Below are 6,891 nucleotides of genomic sequence, written 5' to 3'. Positions count from 1 at the left end.
AGTTGGAGTTCGATTTTTTAAAAGAGGAAGTCCACTAATGAACACTTAATCGAAAGTTTTTCGAAAAGATTTTCAGATTTGATTTTTAAATTTGAATCCTTATCATAATTTTGAATCATTAAAGATCAACACATCCTTTGGCTCCTTCCTCTCTCTATTATAATAGTTTACAATTCCAAAAAGTTAATACAAACGCCAGATCAAACACAATTATAAAAATATGGCTACAAAATATAGGATTATTTGCATTTTGAATATTTTCTTTAGCAATTAATTAAAAAAGTGATTTTGTCTCTTCCATTTTGCAGTTGAATATGTAGCCATATGCTTTATTTTGTCTACATACAATAGAATAAGGCACTATTATCCCCCCGAATTATACCCGAAGTTGCTACGACACACCTTACCTTTTCATGGGTCCTATTACCCCCTAAGCTTATTTAAAACAGAATATTTACCCCCCTAAATTGAATTTTTATAAAATTTTGGAAAAATTAATTATTTTTTTAAAATGTGGAAAACCCGTTTTTTAAAACTAAATTTGGATAACTAGATTTATTTTCATATATAGAAAACAATAATCAGTTTTCCAAATTAAAAATGTCCAAATTTTTTTAATAAGAGGACTCAGTTTTCCAGATTTATTTTCTAAAAAAAAAGGATTTTTCATATTTTTTAAAAAACAATTCAGTTTTTCATATTTTATGAAAATACAGATTTTTAAGAAAAAAATTAAGTTTTCCCGTTTTGTATGTTTCTCACTCTCTCAAAGAGAGTGAAACACACACTCCTTGCCATGTCAGCACTTAAGAGGGTAAATATTCTGTTTTAAATAAGTTTAGGGGGGTAATAGGACCCAGGGAAAGGTAAGGTGTGTCGTAGCAACTTCCGGTATAGTTCAGGGGGGGGGGGTAATAATGCCTTATCCCACATACAATCATTATTCAAGTATATGTCGATGGCAGGTGTGATGCTCTAAATTCCGCTCTTAATGAAAAGATGTGTGTAAATTCGAAGATCTTTATATTGGATAAAAGATTTATATTTGATATATATGTTTTTCAATTTACAATACTTGCAATTTCTATTTATGCTCTTCAAGTTGGTTTGTCATTCGAATTTCCTTATAAATTTATGTCGACACAAGTTGATAATTACCAATCAACCTCCGGTTATGCTCTTTTTTTACCTTTATTTTTAAAGCTTGCTTTGTACTCATGTATTCTTGCATACTTTTTCTTTTAATGTGTTTTTGAACTTTCGCTTTTGTTTGTTTTCAGATTTTCAAGGAGTTGTTGAATACATATAATTCACAAAACGTTCTCAATACACTATTTAATGAGATCGATTCTCAAGTCTCTTCATAAATTTAACACTAACATCACCAGCTTAGAAAAGGAGATAATAAAGAAGTTGAAGTAGATCTCAGATTTTCGACAAGAAACGCAAGGATATCTATATAAATACAGAACATATACTTCTTATCAATGACATATAATTTTTTTTAAATTGAGTGTAGTATGTTTTTTATTTAATTGAAAAATAAAAAATAATAATTAGTAAATATAAATTAATATAGGAGTAATAATTTGGAAAAACTTAAATATTAACATAAATTTTAATTAATGGATATTAACATGGATTGGAACGGGTGAACAATCGCCTAGACAGAAGAAAGGGTGTATGGAATTGAAAATAATATTTGTGGAATATAGTGGTTATAAAAATTAGATGTCAAAATTTCCTTCTTTTTCTAACTTAAAAAGCATGGAGAATCATTTTAACAGCCTTTACTTTATTTTTTACGTGTAGAAAGATACTAGCAATTGACTTAGAAAAATTAATAAATGATCTCCACAAGAATGAAATCTTAAAAATTGAAGCAATTAAATTTGATTTGATATTAAATTAGATACAAGTATTAGTTTATTAGCTAGAATTAGTTTTTCTTATACTAAAACTAATTCTTTATTAAAGGATAGACTATCTAAGTTTGAGATGAGAATTTTTTATAAAGAAACTATGATGAAAAAAACGCTATTTATTGATAAGATCACATACCTGAGGTAGTAAAATATAAAAGCTACCAACAATAGAAATAAAAATGATACATTCTAATTTTTTTTTTGGGGGGGGGGGGGGGGGGGGGGTAGGGTTAGATTTTTCTACAGTGATTAAGCAAGCAAAATCACAATTATTTAAGATTGGTCTATTGATATTCTCCGCACATCGCATGGGTATGAATACTAGTTATGTCTAAATAAGGAAGAATAATATTCTTTTCGGGGAAACTAAAAAAGAAAGTATACCATATATTTTGGGACGGAAGGAGTAAAAAAGACTGGAAAAAATGGAAAAGAAACAACTAAAGTGTTGCATGTACTCCCTCCGTCTCAAATTATCTATCGCTTTTTTATTTTACACGCCCCTCAAAAAATATTAATTAGGAGGTGTATTTGACCTACTTTACCCTTATTTATGTCTTAGTTACAATCTCTCTCCATTAAATGTTTACTCAATTTATGTGTCATCTCCATTAATGACTAAATTCTACTAAGGGTAAAATGAAGAAAAAATAATTGATTATGCCTTTAACTTCTAAAATGACAAATAAATTTGAGATAATTACTTTTAGAAACGACGACAGATAATTTGAGACGAATGTAACACTTCACAAGTTTGAAAATATTTCTTCTTTGGACCTTGATATTGGTACACCACTACACCTTCCTCCAATCTGCACTCAGATCTTGCCCAAATGATTTTTCTTGTCTTCATTAGATGTGTGCATCCAAATAGTATTTAGATCATTATCTATCAATAACACATCAATGATGTCGCTTGAGCAAAGAAATTCCTACCTGCTGAATCCTAGGAGCAATAATAATTCATTCTATTTTAGTTTTAGGTGTAAAGTCTTATTATAGATGTGAAAATTCAGGAAACTCTTGTATAGATTTCCACTTGTTTCTATCAAAAGAGACATCCATCAAAAAGCTTTTATTTACTAGATTATAATATTGACTCTTGAGAAGAAGTGGCTCATCATTTTTCTTGTTTTAGACCAACAACAATGTGACTGTTTTGTTTAGTAAAATGGGTTTAATCGGGCAATTTGCACGATTGTCCTTATTCAGGGGTGGTCTTTAATTTTATCCCTCAAATTGCTGGTCTTTAATTTTTGTCCTTCGCCTAAAATACCGCGAGGTTTTGGGTTCGAATACCGGCTCAGTCAACAAAAAAAAACCCGCAAGACAAAGTTTCGTAGCAAAATTAGGCTTAAGGCCTAACTTTGTGGAATTCCAACAGAGTAAAAAAAAAAATTGTCTTGCAAAATTTCGCAAGACAAACTTTTGTCTTAAGACAGAATTCTGCCTTATAAGGCACAATTTTAAGGTAAATTCTGGCAGAATTTTCGCAAAACCCTGCCTTGCGATTTTTTTTTTAATGAGTGTGGGTTGAAACCCAATATTTTGGATCTTTTCGGCCACTTTTTAAGCGAAGAGCAAAAATTAAAGAACAGAAACTTGAGGGGCAATAATTAAAGACCATCGCCTTTGAAGGGAAATTCGTGCAAAAAAAAAAAAGAGTTTAATCGCCCCCACCAGCTCAATTTGGTGGGCCTCATAATATGTTGAATATTGCAAGTAGTTTCAAAGATAACCCTGTCCGTGTCACCACAAGTCCATAACTAGAGCTGTTAAAACGGCTGAAGTGCGCAAATATCCGCTTGTGGGTGTCATTTAACTTGTGCTCGCTTCGTAATTGTTTTTTGCAAGTTTATTCGCTTCAGGCACATTTGCGTCTGAAAGTGTGGCCTTGTGAAAGCCAAACATCAGACGTTTTCGCCTGATGTTTGGTATGGCTTTTCAAGGTAAAGTTTAGACATTTTTTACTGAGGTGAGTGTAAAAATTGGTTAAAATTTCAATCATATATGTTAGAATTTTTCATATGCCTGATCTTCAGTCGTACATTATTGAAGTACATGTAAAAATAGGCTAAAATTTCAGTCATGTGTGTTTCTGAATCTTTTGTCATAAATAATTTTTTCATGTATGTTTGCACCTCAGTCATACATGACTGAAATACATATACAGACAGGCTGAAATTTCAGACAAGTGCGTCTAACAAAAAATAATAATTTGTTGTTCAAACTTCAACAATCTAACACACAATTCAACACCCAAATCTACTCTAAATAAGCTCAAAGTTGAAACGTAAGTTCCATATATCATAAAGAACAAACACAATCATCAATTTGTCAAAAACATGACAAATCTAACAAACTCATTTAACACCCTTTTAATTTTTTCAAGTATGTTAGCGCTTTAGTCGTGCATACATGACTGAACTACATGTAAAAAGGGGTTGAAATTTGCGTGAACAAAAGGAAGCGAGAAGAAGCAATGGGTACTTAAGTGAATATTACTTAAATAGCGCGACCAAGATAGCGTGCTCCCTGAAATTTTTACTATTAAAATGGGTTGGTCCCTAGCGGACCAGAGACTTCAATAGCCTAACCTTTCATTTGAAAGAGCCTTAAAAAAGGACATGGTGTAACTAACATTTACTAGGTATTTATTATTAGTAGCTATAGTTTAAAATAATTACAATACATAACTAACTTTGAATAGCTAATTACAATTCACATCAAATTTGTGTATTTACAATTTTTCCTACTCCTCAACTTTTCTTAAAATTTATCTCTTTGACTTTTGGTTTCAATTTCACCGACAATCGAAGTTACAACGACGGAGACAGTTTCCTCCACCACTTTTACGGGCGGTGACAATGGTTGCGCGTCGCCTTCCTCCACATTTCTTTGGTGCAATGTTGTTGTTTTTTTACATTTTGGTCTATGTTTTTTCCCTTTTTTTGAAGTGTGTTTCTAAATTTTTTTTGTGAAGGATTGTTTCTAAATTTTTTTGTGAAGGATTTGATTTTCTTGAGGAAGCACAATCAAAACATGGCTCCAGTCCGTGTGACTTCAACATGGAGTCCGTTCGTCGATCGCGGCGACGAGTTTGCCGGGGTCTTCTTTAGCCTCTCATTTCTCCACCACCCAGATCTCCGCCGTCATCTTCTCTAACCACTCATTTCTCCTCCACCGCAGTCATCTTCTATGGCCGGAATCCATGGCTAATCGACCAAAGTTTCTCAGATCTAAGTGTATTTTCTTATATCTAAGTGTATATTATTTGTTGTGTCTCAGATCTGAGTGTATTTTATTTGTTATATCTCAGAGCTAAGTGTATTTTATTTCTTGTATCTCAGATCTGAGCGTATTTTATTTTTTGTATCTCAGATCTGAGCGTATTTTATTTCTTGTATCTCAGATCTGAGTGTATTCGTTATTTTTTTAGTGTAAAATAGACGTTTCTTTATGTATTTTTTGCCTATATTTCGTAAGAGATTTTTTTTGTATACAAATGAATACAGTGAATTTTGAATATAGCTGAATATCCCTATGTTTTTTTGCATTTAGTTGTTTGAATACAATCGAATTTAAATACAATAGGTTGAATACAGTGTAAAAGTAGTTACGAATGAATACAGTTGAATTAAATACATCTAAATTGAATAGAGCGAAATACAGTCGAATTGAAATACAACCGAATTTGAATACACGTTACTGTAGCTATAAATGTAATTAGCAAAAGTGTAGCTATGCTTAAAAAAAAACCCAAAGTATAGTTATTTGTGTAAGTTGCCTCTAAAAACAACGCTAGCCCAGCCCAACTTTAAGCAAGCCGTAGGATGGCTCGTGGGCTGGTCCTACACTTTTCTTTTTTTTAATATTAAGTATGCGATAGAAAGAACAACTTCGAAGTATTAGATGTGAATTAAGTTTATTATCATTTTAATTGTTAAAGATTAAAGAATAAAAAGAGTTTAAAAACTTATTTACCTAATAATTTATTAAAGTCATCACATTTGCCATCTTGTTTAAATGGTTGTTACACGTAGTTTTATAACGCATTGTATTGTACCGTGTTCTATTATTTTGATAAAATAACATTTGGATAGATTGTATAATTTTTCGTTGTTATATAATGAAACACATCAACAATATGAAGAATTAACTTACAATATTAAACAGAAAGTAGGTTAAGGGGTAGAGTTATTATATGAAAAAAAAAAGTAGGGGAAAGCATAAAATAGGATTGTTAAATAATAAGCAACGTCAAAATATAGAAACAAAAAAGCTAATTTCGCGATCACACCAAATCGATCATTACATCAAATGAGAATTTTCATCGTTATATGACGATGGATTTAACGATACGATACAATAAAGTTTAAATAACAGTCATAACAAACATTATATTTAAAATAACAATACGATATAATATAATAGGTAACAACCATCCAAACAACATGTATATATTCCTAGTTATACTGCAATATCGGAAACTCGATGATGCATCAATTTTAGTATTTTTAGTGTATACACACTTACACATTTACCAAATGAGTTGAGGTAAGTACAAAAATTTTGTGTGGAAAAAAAATGTATCGTTCTTAATTCATCATAATATTGATTAAATACACAGTAACACAGAGTTATGTTAGTTCCATGCATACAAACTTCAAATAAAAAGCGCGGTTGAGGTAAGGGAACCCTAAAGTTGTGTGCAGGACTAGCTAATAATTTAAATTCTTATAATAGAAAAAAACCGATTCCAAAAGAACTCCTGACCTTGTTACGCTCATTTGTGATTTTTTTGGTTTTCCTTCATCTTATTTTATTTTTATATTTTTATGTTAAATTAATTAATTATTTAATTTAATTTTTGCTGGCTACATGAGGCAGCAGGGCGGATTGGGGCTTGGCTTAATAGCCACATATTTAAAAGAAAAATATACTTGTCATAGCTATCTCTAAAACC

Source organism: Lycium barbarum, chromosome 7, assembly GCF_019175385.1.
Source record: "Lycium barbarum isolate Lr01 chromosome 7, ASM1917538v2, whole genome shotgun sequence".
Taxonomy (NCBI): Eukaryota; Viridiplantae; Streptophyta; class Magnoliopsida; order Solanales; family Solanaceae; genus Lycium; species Lycium barbarum.
This window is presented reverse-complemented; position numbering follows the sequence as displayed.